Source organism: Grampus griseus, assembly GCF_964374135.1.
Source record: "Grampus griseus genome assembly, chromosome: 14".
Taxonomy (NCBI): Eukaryota; Metazoa; Chordata; class Mammalia; order Artiodactyla; family Delphinidae; genus Grampus; species Grampus griseus.
The window spans coordinates 16,943,773-16,959,308 of NC_139008.1; the positions used below are offsets into that span (position 1 = coordinate 16,943,773).

The 15,536-nt window shown below is 49.1% G+C and overlaps 1 protein-coding gene across 5 annotated transcripts in view; it reads left to right on the forward strand.

Moving 5' to 3' along the window:
- GSG1L (GSG1 like) overlaps positions 1–15,536 on the forward strand; it is a gene marked incomplete at both ends in the record, with an annotated part of 218,812 nt that overhangs the window by 141,714 nt on the left and 61,562 nt on the right. The window lies entirely within an intron of this gene.

A 15,536-nucleotide genomic window follows, 5' to 3' on the forward strand; every position in this document is an offset into this window, starting at 1 on the left:
CATCTGTTCCTAAAAAGCCAAATATAAACTGAATTTCTATAAATCTAATCTTATTCTTCATGCACTGGAAGAACTCTTTATTTAATGAAACCGAAACGATGAGCCTTTTGGTAAGGGAGATAATCGCCCCCTAATTGAGGTATGTGTATATAACAGAAGGATCTCTCAAAGAATAGAGAGCGGAATTCAAGAAATTATAGCATGCTGCATAGATCAAAACATGCGCATTGTCATTCCCAGGATGTGGGAAATCTAACCAGAATAGTAAAGGGAAGAAAAGAAAAGCAGAGGGATCCTCACAGCACAGTGTCGATTTTGGCCGCCCTCCCCTTCCGCCGTGACCCTGTTTTCAGCTATTCCAGATCGAGGGATGGGTTATTCTTCGTTTGCTCTTATTAAATGTGTTTATTATGCCTGAAATCAGTTTTGTTTTTTCATATTGTATTCATTTACTCCACCAACACTCACTGAAGGCCTCCTGGGCTCCGGGGTCGGTACTAGGTTTGCGGGAGTCAAAGAAAAGATGACTCAGTCCTGGCCTCCTGAAGTTTGCCATCTTGTAGCGACACAGACTCATCAAACCCTTGTAACGTGGCAAGTTGACCTTCATGAACTGGGTGTGGTGAGTCCCGCAAGGGGGCACCTACGTTTGCCCAGGGGGTGCCCATGGGTGGGGTGGGGCCTGAGGAAGCAATCATTTGAGCTGAGACTTGGACAACAACTTTAAGAGTTTGCCTTGTTGGACAACTCGGGGAGGGCATTTTGGGTGGAGGGAACAGCATAGGAAAAAGCTTAGTGACGTGGCATATTCTGGAAACGTCACGTAGTTCAAACTAATGGGAACGTGAAAAGGCAGGCGAGTAGGAGTGTCGAGAGTGGAGGCTGGAGAGCCGGGTAGGGGTCTTGGTGCTTTGCACGGGTCTATAGATTTTATCATGCAGGCAATAGGGAGCCATTGAAGAATCCAGAGCAAAGGGTGATACGGTCAGGTTTGCATTTGGGGATGAGGGTTCAGGGTGCAGCACGGGAGGAGTGGAGCCAGAATGGAGGTGAGGAGGCCAGCCAGGAGGTGAGAAAGGGGGAGGCCCCAACCCCATGCAGTGGCTGTGGGGATAGGAGATGCAGGCACAGTGCCTGCAGACTGACTAAGGAGAGAGGTGGGCGGGAATGAGTGGGTTGGAAAAAACCAAGACTCTAGGTCAAAGGTTCCTAGTGTGGAGTCCACAGAATTCAGAGAGTCCATGAACCTGGATGGGGGAGAAGTTACAGCTTCATTTCTCTAACTTGCAACTGACATTTAGAATATCTTTCAAATCTGAGCGGAGGTAACGCATCACAGTCGTGGGCGGCACCTGTGACATAGTCACCAATAGGAACCACGTTTTTCATATGCACATATCTTGAAATGCACTCCTTCGAAAGGGCAATACTTCTGAGAGCTTCCGCTGAATCTTATCTAACATGCTAATGAGGAAGCACATATATGACTATATAACACATTTGTTTGAATATTTTGCTAATTGTATTTCAGTATAACTGGTTTCTTCTATATCCTTTTATTTTATGCAGCTGAAAACATTATTCTGGGGAGGGGGTCCCTAGGTCTAGATGGCCAGACCCCTGATCTGGGCTGGCATTTGGCCAGGATGGGATGGTACCACCAAGATGGGGAAGGTGGGGAAAGAGCAGCTGGGGGAGATGATGGGTCCCTTTTGAACAGGTTGGGTGTGAGGTGCTGCAGGGTGTCCAGGCTCCTTTTCTTGTCAGTGGTTTCATCTCTCCTTTTCTTTCTCTCTACCAAGCATCAAAGAATCCCCTCCATTATCCCAAGCATCCAGCCCTCCCCTCAACCTGCTTACTCCTGTCACAAAACAAAAGCTGGTGGCCAGCCCAAGGCAGCTGTCTCTGGTTCTTCAAGCCTCTCTCGTGGGGAAGCGGGTAGGGGGCTCTTCCCCCTACCTCAAACGGCTTATCAAAGTTTTCACCCCTCAAAAAACCCCCGTTTCCTTCTGGGGGGAGTCCCACTGCTAAAGAAAATAAGATCATCTCCGTAATTTCAGGCAGATAAACAATGCACGACTCAGGGAGGTTAACTGACTTGCCCAAGGTCACACAGCTGGTCAGTTGTGGAGCTGGGATTAAACCCGGCTCCTGCTGGCTTCAAAGCCCTCTGCTCTTTTCTCAGGATCGTACTGCAGGAGTGACCGGGGGGGCAGGGAGGGAGAAGACTTTTAAGTCCTCAGAAAACAGTAACTGAGAGGGATGTAGCAGCCAGATGATGGGATAAGTAAGTGGTGGAGAGAAAGGATTCTGTATTCATGCCTGGGAGAAAATAAACCCGGGAGAAACATGAGACCAGGAGAGAGCCAAGCCCCTGACTTGCCTGTCCTGGAGGAACCAGGAAGCTGGCCTTTCAGGAGCCCCTTGAGAACAAGGCAGCTGGTGGGGGGGGGGGGGAGTTGGGGGGGGTGTTTGGGGAGGGTGAGAAGCTTGGAGGAGGTGGGTGGGCTTCTGGTTTGTTGCTGTGGGAGGGGAAGGAGTGGGCGAGCATCGACTGAGTCCCTGTGGGGAGAGGGTTGGGCTCTGATGCTGCCAGGGCTGTGATGCTGCCGGACCAGCTCACACGGAGGGGTCCTCAGCCCAAGGTCAACGCCTTCTAGGGTAGAGGAGAAAGCAGAGGCAGGGCAGCCCCTACGGGAGCCAATTACTATAATTAATTATTATAATGAGCCAGTGGGTTAGGATTAATCGTAATTGCCAACGCGGACTGAGATGCCATGCTGCACCAGCACTGGCCTGAGCCTGCTTCATGTGTTAATATCTTTATTCCTCAGTGTCCTTGTGGGAGGGGCATTACGTCCATTCCACAGATGGGAAAACTGACTTGCCGGCAGTCACATAGCTCGCCAGTGGTTGAACCCAGAGCCTGCCGCGTAGAGTGCTTTGAGCAGGGCTTGGCCCCCAGGACTTCAGGTTGTCACTGTTGTTATTATTATTCCTAGTTGTCCCTGAATAAACTGAACGGCAGATCAGGGCCCCAGGGACCAGCCCTGTCACAGTGAGGCTGGGGTGAGGGATTTGGACTCTACAGCCAAGGGAGAAGGGGTGGTGGGGCAGGGCCAGCAGGGCTATGTCCCCAATTCTGGCAGGAGGGTGGTTGTACAGATTGTTGGTCTGCTGGTCCAGAGCCTAGAGCTCCCAGTGCTTCTAGGGACCCACAAAGTGCTTTAATTTTGACTGTTTTTAAAATCAGAAGAAAAAAGAGAATAATAATGAAGGCATAAGAGTGAATCTAGGCTGGACTGGTATTTTTTATACCACTGCCATCGTAAAATGTAATTTTTAATATTTCTGTTATGGAGGAACGGGCCCATGAAGTCAAAAGTGCCCGGGGCCCTTGAAAGTCATAATGTGGCCCTGCACTGGGCCACAGCTTTTCTCCATCTCTCAGGCCTGGCCAAGACTAATTCCAGACGGGGATGCGGCTCCAGCTGCCAGTGTCGCCCCCACCCAGCCAGTCCTGTGACTTTAGCAGAGCTGCTGGAGAAGATGGGGCTCCCTGTGCCACTGTCTCTTCCCCCAGCGGCCAGGGTCTTGTATCTCGGAGAGGATGTGAAAGCAGGCTGGAAGATGTCTGTTCTTCCCCAGTTTCTCCGAAAAATGAGGCTGATCTACTTAGGAAGGAAAGAAAGTCATTTGGAGAACTCCTGGATGGTCAGGCTAACACAGGTGGGCTTTTAGTAAAAACTGCACTGGAATGAAGAGGAGGACGTCTGTTTCCAGGAAAAAATTAGACCTCAGGGAGAAGTCAGCAAGAGTCTACTTTGTTAGGTATCGAGAAAAGGAAATTTTGCGATAAAACAAAAAATGACCAAGGCTGAGGTAGCTCTTTGAATCCGGGAAACTAGAACCTTATCTTTTATGTAATCTTGGCATATTTGGCTTCATCCTAAAGCATGTATTTCACTGCACAGTACACCACGCTTAATCTCGTATTCAGTTTCTTAACCTTATATACATAATGTGTGATTTGAAAATTTTTATTTTAATTTTCTTTTTTAAAAATACAGAATATCTTAAACTTGAAAGGCAATTGAATGGAGTATGATGGGACTTGGGGATGTTTTGATGCTTTTGTGACCCCAAACTACAGGGCTAGTGGAAACTTAGGTTAGGAATTAAAGTTTGAATCTTGTATGTTTTTCTTTGAAGGAATTCTAATCTTATGCATTCAGAATGACTTCTCAGAATTTTGACTGAGAAGCATTAAAGTCTTAACCATTACATACACTTTAAAAAAATTTCAGGGGCTATTTTCAAGGTGAGGTATGAGTTGAAGGGCAAGCCTGCAAGGTGGACACCTACCCGTGTGTTTTGGATAGACCTTTGGGGATCTGGAGGCCTGGGGCCTGAGGGACACAGCAGGCAAATCCCACTGCACTGCAGACACCCGTGGGACCACCAGAATCCTCAGAAACCAAGCTGTGAGGCACGCAAAGTGCGCACACCTGCTCCTCTGGACCCAACTCCAGCCCCATGAGCCATGAAGCCTGTGAGTTCCAGGAAGGCAGTTTTATAGAGCCATTGGCCCTACGACCTGGTCTGAGGCTGCCTTCTGTGAGCGAATGTAAGCTGGTTAACCCATCAGGTTTGCCTTTCACTGGCTGCCAGGAAGCTTAGATCTGTTTGTTTTATGTCCAGTCATGGCAGCTTCCACCAAGCGAGGTTGCCTGTGGTCTTCAATTCCTCCCCAGTCCACCCTTCACTTAATTCTCTGACTCTTCCTTAGAGCTTACTCTTGGTGTGATGATCTGTAACTTCCTACCGTAAACTGCCATTGTATTTTAGGGTGAGTTTCCTGAGACACTAATTCCACTAGCTACCCTGGCACCTTGGGCCTGTGCTAAAAAGAATCTCCTGCCCATAGCTCCCTCTGTTCAGTTCTTCTGCCCTGGCCAGACTGGGTCTCTTGCTCATAACTGAGAGAGCAATTACTTTTGTGTATTTTTGTGTCTAAAAGTACAGAGGGTCTAAATCAGAGAAATGAGTTTTTCAATATCATTAAAAGCTCCTTTTGCTTGCAAGTGACAAGAACCCAAATTAGCTAAAGGAAGAAGTTGGGGGGGGGGGCGTGATTGAACTCTATTGATTCATGTAATGGAAGAGTACAGGGTGGTTACGCTTCAGGCATGGCTGCATCCAGGTGATCATGTCATCAGGAATCGAGCTGTATCTCCAAACTCTGACTTCCTTTAGCTTCTGTCTCAGTCAGGCCCATCCGTGTGGAGAGTGGATAGCCATAAGCAGCTCCAGCCTTACGTAAGATTCCAGAGGCAGAGAGGACTCCTTTCACGTGTCTCCTGCAAAACTCCAAGGAGGGCTATGATCAGACCAGCTGGGTTCATAGACTCATTCCTGAACCAGTCACCATGCCAGAGGCTGAGACACTGTGATTAGCTGGGCCCGGGTCTCTAAGCACACCTGCGGTGGGGGCTTAGCCATGGACCAAGCAGGATTACTATGCAATGGTGGACAAGTGGTTGCCCAGAGGCGTTGTTGACTGGAAGTCCCAGTGGTTGGGAATCGGTTGTCTTGTCAAGTTGGGAGATGATCAGGAGGTCAGCGGTGGAGCTAAGGGACTCAAGAGCCCCAGGAATGGTAGAGGGCTTCATGTGGGTTCCTCCAAAGCAGACCCTAAGGTGAAGATATGGGCGCAAGTAGTTTATTTGGGAAGTGACCCCAGGAAGTATGGTCGGACAGGGGATTTGTAAGACAAGAAGGCAGGAGGGCCAATAAAGGGAATGTTGGCAGGCGGGTGACCACTGGCGGCAACTGGGTTTCCCTCCTGCTGGGGACCCTCAGAGAGACTGTGTAGGACGCCCAAGGGGTGAGAAAGCAGTGGAATTTCTTCACCATCTCTCATCCATCACTGGTTTAGGGGGCACTCCTGAGTCAGTGACTCCCCCAGCATTTCTGGCCTTCGCCACCTGAGATGGAAAGTGTTGGAGGAAGGAAGCCACCAACATGCACCGGAGCTGCCCGCTAAACCTGCAGTGCCCTCTGGTGCCGGCCGGGGGGTTATGGGTGAGGACAAACCAAGGCAAAGGGTGCTGTTCTGACGTTAGCCTGTGCCCTGCAGTACAATTCTGACGCTATTTGCCATCAGATGCCACGGTCCCCAGCAAGACTGCCCCACTGCAGGTGCCACCTGTAAGTTCAGGGGATCCCTGGGCTGCCCGCGCCTCTAACCAACTGGCTTCAAATCAGCTTCCTCATGACCCTCTGAAGTCTGATAATTCGTTAGGACTACTCACAGAACTCAGCAAAGCACTATACTTCGGGTTACAGTATCGTCATAAAGGATACAAATCAGGACCAGCCAAAGGAAGAGACACCCAGCGAGGTCTGGGAGCTAAACCAAGGCCAAGGTGAGGCTTTGTCCTCCGAAGCTAACCTGGCCTATGTGGTTCTCGTACCCTGAATCCAGCTCTGCAAGGATCACTGCATTTCTTTCATTTCTGGAAAAGAGCTTCGTTTTGATCCTGTGCTCCCGTCCTCCTGGACTGGTAGAAGAGGTATTGTCAGAATTTTGAGGGGCTTACTCCCTACTGCCTTTGCCTGGGGCTGTGCTGCAACTGTCTGGTCTTACGCAGTGTCAGACAAAGAGGGGGTGGGGTTTAATCTTTGTCATTATCATCTTCATCATACAGCTTAGTCCCTGATCTGAAACCCTTAGGGCTAGAAGTGTTCCAGAATTTGGAACTTTTCAGATTTGGGCAGGTAACGCAATACATAAACCATCCATTACACAACACCCCAGTAGGGGCTGGGGCAGCACCGTGTAAGCAAACAGAGTGAAACACGCGAGTATTCGTTCTAGGGGGGAATAAATAAAGACGGTCAATAACCTCACGTCCATTCACGTCAGGTTTTGGTGCTAAATGAGTTCAGGCCAAGTCAGGTTTTGTGGCCAGATGAATTATGAAGAAGCTTTTGCGTTTCAGAACTTCTGGGAATTTGAAACTGCAGATAAGAAATTAGGGCTCAATAGCTTCCATTTATTGAGCATTTATTATGCCAGACACTGTTCTAAACATATTCCCTCTGTTGAACCCTACAGATGTTCCCATCTGTAAATGTTATTCCCATTGTACAGTTGAGAAGACTGAGGCACCGAGTTAGCATGTGGCGGTTCTGGCTTCAAAGCCACGTGCTTTACTGTTACATGGGTCCATGTAGGTTGCCACTGAGCCTCCTCTAATGCCCTGTTCACAGGGTCCCTTCCAGTCCCCAGAGCTCTTTGCTTCTAGGGCCAGATGGGAGGTGGGAGAAGGGGGCTGGTGCCCTCAGTGCCTGTGGTGATCAGAGGTCTCAAGTGCAGTGCCTACAGGGACCACGTAGGTGACATAAGTGAGTCAAGCTGTCCAGATGTAACACAGCAGTGGATGTGGGGATGGCGGCCAACTTGGGAGTGCACGCCCCACCAGCACCCCATTGCTGCCGTGGAGGAAGATGCACGGCCTTCAAGGAAAGCCCAAAGCTGTTTTTTTTAATAGGAAAATCTCCTGAGTTTTAATTCAAAATGTTTTTTAAACAGCTTTATTGGGATAGAATTTACATATCGTAAAGTTCACCCATGTAAAGTGTATAGTTTAAAGGCTTTTAGTAACCGTCGCAGAATCTAATTTTAAAATCTTTTCATCACCCCAGAAAGAAACCCCGTACCCGCTAGCGGTCACTCCCTATTTTCCACCAACCCCCACCCCATCTTTAGGCAACCGCTGATCTACTTTCTGTCTCCATGGATTTGCTGATTCTAGACATTTTATATAAATGGGGTCATACACTATATGGTCTTTTATGACTGGCTTCTTTCACTTAGCATGGTGTTTTCAAGGTTCATCCAAGTTGTAAGATGTATCACCACTGCGTTCCGTTTTATTGCCGAATAATATTCCATGGCACAAATACACCACATCTTATTTCTCTGTTTGTCAGTTGATGGACATGTGTATTGTTTTCCACTTTTTGACTAGTACAAATAATGCTGCTATGAACATTCATGTCCAAGTGTTTGTGTAGACATATGTTTTCCTAGGAGAGGAATTGTTGGGTGACCTAGTAACCCTAGGTTTAACTTTTTAATTCAAAATATTTCAAAACATTGTATTAGCCAACAAAACACCACTGCAGACCCCCAGCATCCACTCCTGCCCCAGACAAGGACAATCCAACCCTTTTTCTTTTGTTTTTTCTTTTGCGGGGGGGGGGGGGCTGCGTTGGGTCTTCGTTGCTGTGCATGGGCTTTCTCTAGTTGTGGCGAGCAGGGGCTACTCTTCATTGTGGAGCACGGGCTCTAGGCGCACTGGCTTCAGTAGTTGTGGCGCGCGGACTCAGTAGTTGTGGCTCGCAGGCTCTAATGAACAGGCTCAGTAGTTGTGGCCCATGGGCTTAGTTGCTCCGCGGCACGTGGGATCTTCCTGGACCAGGGCTTGAACCCGTGTCCCCTGCATCGGCAGGTGGATTCTTAACCACTGCGCCACCAAGGAAGTCCCCAACCCTTTTTTTTGTCCTAAGGACTAGAAGACAGCTCACTCTTTCTCTCCCTGACTCAGAGGTCCCTGTCTAATCTCCTCGGTAAATTAAGGCTTCTAAACATGAAAGCCAGGAGGGAAGGATTTTGCAGATGGGTTTCCCCTCTTTGCTGCAAAACCTCTGGGACGAAGAAGTCCAGAGCCTCTTACCGTTTGAATGAAGCGAAAGGAAAAAGGGGAAAAGTACAGGGGAAAAAAGCATGAATTACCATCTAAAAATATTCCGCCACACCTATTTGCCGAATGGTCATTTTGCATACTTAGCGACTGACCTCAGGTTGATACTTGTCAAGTGTACGGCTCTCCATGTGATAAAGTTCCAGCTCCTTTAGAGTTTTAAATATAGAAGGCTTTTTTCTCACTTCGCCTCATTGGACATTTTAGGGGATTTTTTTTACAAAGTCTGTTTTTGTCATTTCTAGTTGGTATTTATCAAATGTTACTTTTGTAAACAAAATCTAAACTCCATCCCAAGACCACAAAATGTGGCCTTTGCCATCCTCTCTAACTTCACCTCCTGCAATCAGCCCCTCCTTGCTGGCCTTCACGCTCTCTGAGCTTGGTCCTGCCCAGGCCCGTGGTCCCCTCCGTGTGGCTGCCTTCCCCGCATGAGCCTGGCTCACTTCCTCCTTCAGCCAGCTGTCACTCAAATGGCATCTCCTTAGGAGCTCTTTCCTTTCCCCCAGTCGTTTCCATCCCCTCCTGCTTGTTTTTCTTTCCTTTTTAGAAATATTTCTTTCTTTCTTTCTTTCTTTCTTTCTTTCTTTTTTTTTTTTTTTGTGGTACATGGGCCTCTCACTGTTGCGGCCTCTCCCATAGCGGGGCACAGGCTCCGGACGCGCAGGCTCAGCGGCCATGGCTCACGGGCCCAGCCGCTCCGCGGCATGTGGGATCCTCCCGGACCGGGGCACGAACCCGTGTACCCTGCATCGGCAGGCGGACTCTCAACCACTGCGCCACCAGGGAAGCCCTATTTCTTTATTTTGTTTGTGCCGGGTCTTAATTGTGGCATGCAGACTTCTTAGTTGCGGCATGCAGACTTCGTAGTTACAGCATGCATGCAGGCTTCTTAGTTGCGGCATTCAGACTTCTTAGTTGCAGCATGTGGACTCAGTTGCAGCATGCACGCGGGATCTAGTTCCCCAACCAGGGATCAAACCCTGAGCCCCTGCGTTGGGAGCGGGGAGTCTTACCCACTGGACCACAAGGGAGGCCCCTGCTTGTTTTTCTTAATGGCACATCTGCTTTCTGAGCATCATCTAAACCGTGGTGGGCACTCAATGAATATTTGTTGAATGGATAAGAGAACTTATATACTGACTTGTTTACTTGTCTGCCACCCCATCTCTGCTCCTCAGACCAGGTTTTCTCAGCGGTGGCACACTCTTTGCTAGATCATTCTTTACTGTGGGGAAGAGGGTCTGTCCTGTGCATTGTAGGGTGATAAGCAGCACCCCTGGCCTCTACCCACCAGATGCCAGTCATGCCCCACCCACGTCGTGACAACCAAAAATGTCTCCAGATGTTGCCAAATGTCCCTTGGGAGGCAAAAAGCACTCCTGGTTGAGAACCACTGCCCTGGACAGTGGGGTCCCTGAGAGCCACGGCTGTCTGCTTCGCTGCTGTATCCCCAGGGCCTGGCCCTCAGCAAATTCTCCTTGAATGTAGGAGTGCACTGTAGAGGCGACACGCGTGGGCCAGACCCCTCACAGTGGGGTTGTTGACGTTTGAGCTTTGGGGTTTGCAACTCGCCCCAAGAGGACAAGCAGGGACTCTGAAACCAGACAGATCAGATCAAACCACAGTTGGGTCCCGTTGAAACTGTGTGGTCTGGCAGGTTACTTATAGCATCTTGTAGCATCTGCACAAGATGGGTTTGAGCGATGAAATGACATCCCCTGAACCACATGAAGAGCCAGTGGAGCAGGGGGATACGCAGCACATTCTCGGTCTTGTTTGTTGAAGAGTTTGGGTGAGAACAGTGACACTGATGGGATTGGGTACAAGGCTGTACACTTCTGGGTAGGCGACCGTGGGTCCAGGTGTGCCCAGGACAGTCCCAGCATCATTTGTTTGTTTGTTTGTTTGGTTTTTTGCGGTACGCGGGCCTCTCACTGTTGTGGCCTCTCCCGTTGCGGAGCACAGACTCCAGACGCGCAGGCTCAGCGGCCAAGGCTCACAGGTCCAGCCGCTCCATGGCATGTGGGATCCTCCCGGACTGGGGCACGAACCCATGTCCCCTGCATCGGCAGGCGGACTCTCAACCATTGCGCCACCAGGGAAGCCCCCAGAATCATTATTAACAGGGCCCCTTTCATTCCCAGAAGCGTCCTGGTTCGGATGATAAACTGTCTGCTCACCCACTTTTGGGGGCTCTGCTCTTGCCTTATTCTCTGCGTTACTTCTTAAAAGAATCCACATCTTCCCCTCCTCTTTCCTAAGGCAGAAATCACCCACCCCAATGCCAGCCCTTTCTGGCTGTCACTCCTTTGAATTGTTCCTTTTCTCCTAGTCCAGTGCTTGGTCTATTTCCGCTCTGATTCTCTCTGCTTGCTGGAACAATGGGACTTCTTTTTAAAAAAAAAAATTTTTTTTTTACTCTGAGTTGCTGACTTTCATCTGGGCTTTGTTTTTCTTGTGGTTGTTGACAACTGGGCAACAGGGAGGGAGGCCAGGCAGGGTGGGGACTGCTTGGAGCTGGGGGATGGGGCTGTGACAGCAGCCTCTCGCCAGTGTCAGTGTTAATTCCACCCTGGGGCTGACAGACACTTAGAGAAAGACTCTCTTAGCCTTCAAGGATGGGTGGAAAGGTGTGAAAACCCTTGCTGGGGAGGAAGCAGGATGACAGATGCAGAGGCCGGAGGGACACACGGCATCCATCCTTCATTTCTCCTTCCTTCTTCCCTTCCTTCCACAAAGAGTCCTAGAGCATTTCCTCTGTACCAGGTACCAGGAAAACAAACAGGCAAGCTCTGTGCCCTCGGGGGCTTGTGTCTAGTGGGGGGAAGCAGTGAATTAGTGAGCAGTTGGGACTGTGATATGAAGAGACAGTCCCAAGGCCAGAGACCACACTGCTGGGGGCTCAGGGGCCCCTCCAGAGGCCCTAAGGATGGGAGGAGTTAGCTGGGTGAGGAGGCGGTGGGGGTGGAGGGGGTGAGAGAGAGTGCCCGAGGCAAGGGGGCAGCAAATGCAAAGGCCCCATCCAGGCGGGGTGTCGGAGGATCTGTGAGAAGGTGGCCGTGGGAGGAGACTGGGGAGCAAGGGAGGGCTGAGGATGAGATGCAGAGACGATGGGGCAGGGCTTGAGTTTTCTTAGCAGAACAACAGGGAGGAAGCCAGGCATTAGGGGTTTTCAGGAAGGAGGTTTCAGGGAAGGTGACCCCCTGGAGCTGCTGGACACGGATGCGCTGGGCAAGGGCGGGGAAGTGGAAACTTGGGTCTCATTGTGACTGACGGTGGATGCCAGGCCAGGAAACGTGGGCCTCGCCGGAGTGGGGGTGTAGTTGGGGACCTCTGAGGCTTTAAGCAAAGAAGTGGTAACATCAGGGGCAAGTTCTAGAAATATGGTTCTTGGGGTAGAGGGAGGGGTGGGCACAGATCCAGGAGCCCAGCTAGGAGGCTATGTGGGTGTCTGGCCCCAAGGAGGTGGTGGCAGTGGGAACAGAGAGGGATGGGGATGGATTTGAGAGAAGAAGGATTGGCAGCTCCTGGAGGGCAGGGGTGGGAGTTGTTGATGGGCCCAAGGTTGTGACTATGATGGGGAAGTGGGGAGTCATGCCCTGAGGTCAGGAAGACAGAGGGGTGCATTCTGGGTGTGTGAGGGCTGAGACGGGACCTCTCATGGGAAATACTTGCTCACCATGTCTCAGTCTGTCCAGGGCTAGGAGGGAGGGGGCAGGGAAGAGAGGAGGGTAGAAGGTCCCTGGTAAGGAAAGAGATGGAGCAGGAGACTAGGGGAGGCAGGGGGAGATGGACAGACCCCCTAGGATGGAGGGGGACACACACACAGGGAGAAAGAGACAGCCAAGGGGGTGAGGGGAAGGAGGGAAGAGACACAGCAAGAAAACGGTAGCAGAGACACTAATTTTTCCTGAGCCCCTACTGTGTGCCGGACCCATGATCACAGTTAATCCTACGATTAACCCCCTCTCCGACTCGAAGACCTTGGGGACCCTCTACTGTTGAATAAAGTCTGGAATACAGCTGTGTGTGTGTGTGTGTGTGTGTGTGTGTGTGTGTGTGTATCTTAATGAATTACAACAGAATTCCGAGAATAGCGATAGCAATTATTGGTTCATTCATTCATTCAACCAATGTTTATTGAGCTCCTACATACGAGACATTGTTCTAGAACAGGGTCAACAAACTCTTTCTATAAAAAGCCAGAGAGTAAATATTTTAGGCTTTGCAGGCCATTGGGTTGAAAGCAGCCATAGACAATATGTAGATGATGGACATGGTCATCTTCCAGAACAACTTTAAGAATGGCAGTTCCTAAAAACATTTTAAATAGACCTACCATATGATTCAGTCATTTCACTTCTGGGTAATTCTTGGAAAGAAGCAAAATCACTGTCTTGAGAGATATCTGCATTCCCATGTGCACTGCAACATTATTTACAATAACCAAGACATGGAAACAACTGAAGTGTCCATCAATGGATGAAGAAAAATGTGAGATATATACAAACACACACACACACACACACACACACACACGGTGGAATATTATTCAGCCATAAAAAGAAGGAAATTCTGCCATTTGTGACAGCATGGCTAGACCTGGAGGGCATTATGCTAAGTGAAATAAGTCAGACAGAGAAAGACAAATACTGTATGACCTCACTTCTATGTGGAATCAAAAAAAAAAAAAGAAAAGTAGAACTCATAGATGCAGAGAACAGGTTGGTAGTTGCCAGAGGAGGCAGGTTGGGTTGGGTAAGATGGGTGAAAGTGGTCAAAAGGACCAACTTCCAGTTATAAGATAAATGAGTCCTGGGGTTGTTAACGTACAGCATGGTGACTGAAATGAATGACATGGTATCATATATTTGAAAGTTACTAAGAGAGTAGATCATAAAAATTCTCATCATTAGAAAAAAATCATAGCTATGTGAGGTGATGGATTTTAACTAAACTTATTGTGCTAACCATTTTGCAATACAGATCTTCCTCAACTTGTGAGGGGGGTATGCCTGATAAACCCATTGTTTTAAGTTGAAAATGTCGTAAGTTGAAAATACATTTAATACACCTAACCATCAAAGCTGAGCCTGGCTTGCCTTGAACATGCTCAGAACACTTGCATTGGCTGGCGGTTGGGCAGAATTGTCTAACACAAAGCCTATTTCCTAATAAAGTGTTGAATATTTCATGTAATTTATTGCATATTGTACTGAAGGTGAAAACCAGAATGGTTGCCTGGGTACAGAATGGTTCTAAGTGTATCGGTTGTTTACCCTCGTGATTGCGTGGCTGCCTGGGAGCTGCCTAGCATCACGAAAGAAGCACGTGTCACTAGCCTGGGAAAAGAGAAAATTCAGAATTCTGAGTGCCTGTCACTTTCACACCACTGTGAAGTTGAAAAATCATAAATTGGGGACCATCTATACATACAAATATCAAATCATCACGTGATTTGATATAGCAAATCACCAATTGCCTCAAACGAATACAATGTTATCTGTCAATTATATCTCAGTAAAACTGGGAGGAAAAAACTTTGTTTACAAACACAGACTACCAGCCACGTTTGGTGGGTGGACCACAGTTTGCCACCCCCTGCTCTAGATCTGGGAAATACAACAGTGATCAAAACAGACAAAATCGGGCTTCCCTGGTGGCACAGTGGTTGAGAGTCCACCTGCTGATGCAGGGGACACGGGTTCGTGCCCCGGTCCGGGAAGATCCCACATGCCGCGGAGCGGCTGGGCCCGTGAGCCATGGCCACTGAGCCTGCGCATCCAGAGCCTGTGCACCGCAACGGGAGAGGCCACAAGAGTGAGAGGTCCGTGTACCGCAAAAAAACAAACAAACAAAAAAACAGAGAAAATCACTGTTCTTCAATCTGGTGGAGGAGATGGACATATAATTAGATAAACAAAGATAATATGATGATATAATGTCAGGTGATGAAACATGCTTTGACAAAAATAAAGTAAGGGCATAGAGAGTGATGGAAGGAGGGGCTATTGTAGACAGGGTGGTCAGGAAAGACCTCTCAGCAGAGGTATTGTGCATTTCAGTAGAGACTTGGAAGAAGTGAGGGAGTTGTGGGACTATCTGGGGAAAGGCATTTCAGAGTGAAGGGACAGTAAGTACAAAGGCCCTGGGGTAGCAGTGTTCCTGGTGTTTCCTGAGGAATGGAAGCCACCTGTCTGGGGTGGCATGAGCAAGGTGGAAAGTGTTAGAAGGTGGAGAAAGACCAGGAAGAGCGGGGGTTAGATTGTGGAGTCCTTGTCGGCCGCTTTATCCTTTATGAGGACTTTGGCTTTGACCCCAAGGAGATCGAGAGCCATTGAAGTGTTCTGATCAGAGAAGCATGATCTGATCTAGTCTTGGAGGGAACACAGTGGCTGCTTTGTTGAGAAGGGCAGAAGCAGGGAGACCAGTGAGGAGGCTACCACGACGGTCCAGGTGAGAGATGTGGGTGTTTAGATTTGGGGGGTCAGTGGTGGAAGTGTGAGAGGTGGTTGGCTTCTGGATGTGTTTCAGAGGTAGAAACAACAGGCTGCACTGATGGATCAGATGTAGGGGAGATGGAGATGGACATTAAGAGAGAGATTTAGAGAGAGAGGGATTTGAGCCACTGAAAGGATGGAGTCTCCTTCAGTCAGGTGGGGCAGACGGGGTGGGTGGAACGTTTGGGGGATCAGGAGTTTAGATCTGGGGCATACTAACTTGAGATGCCCGTTAAATGCTGCAGGTGAGTAAGATGCAACC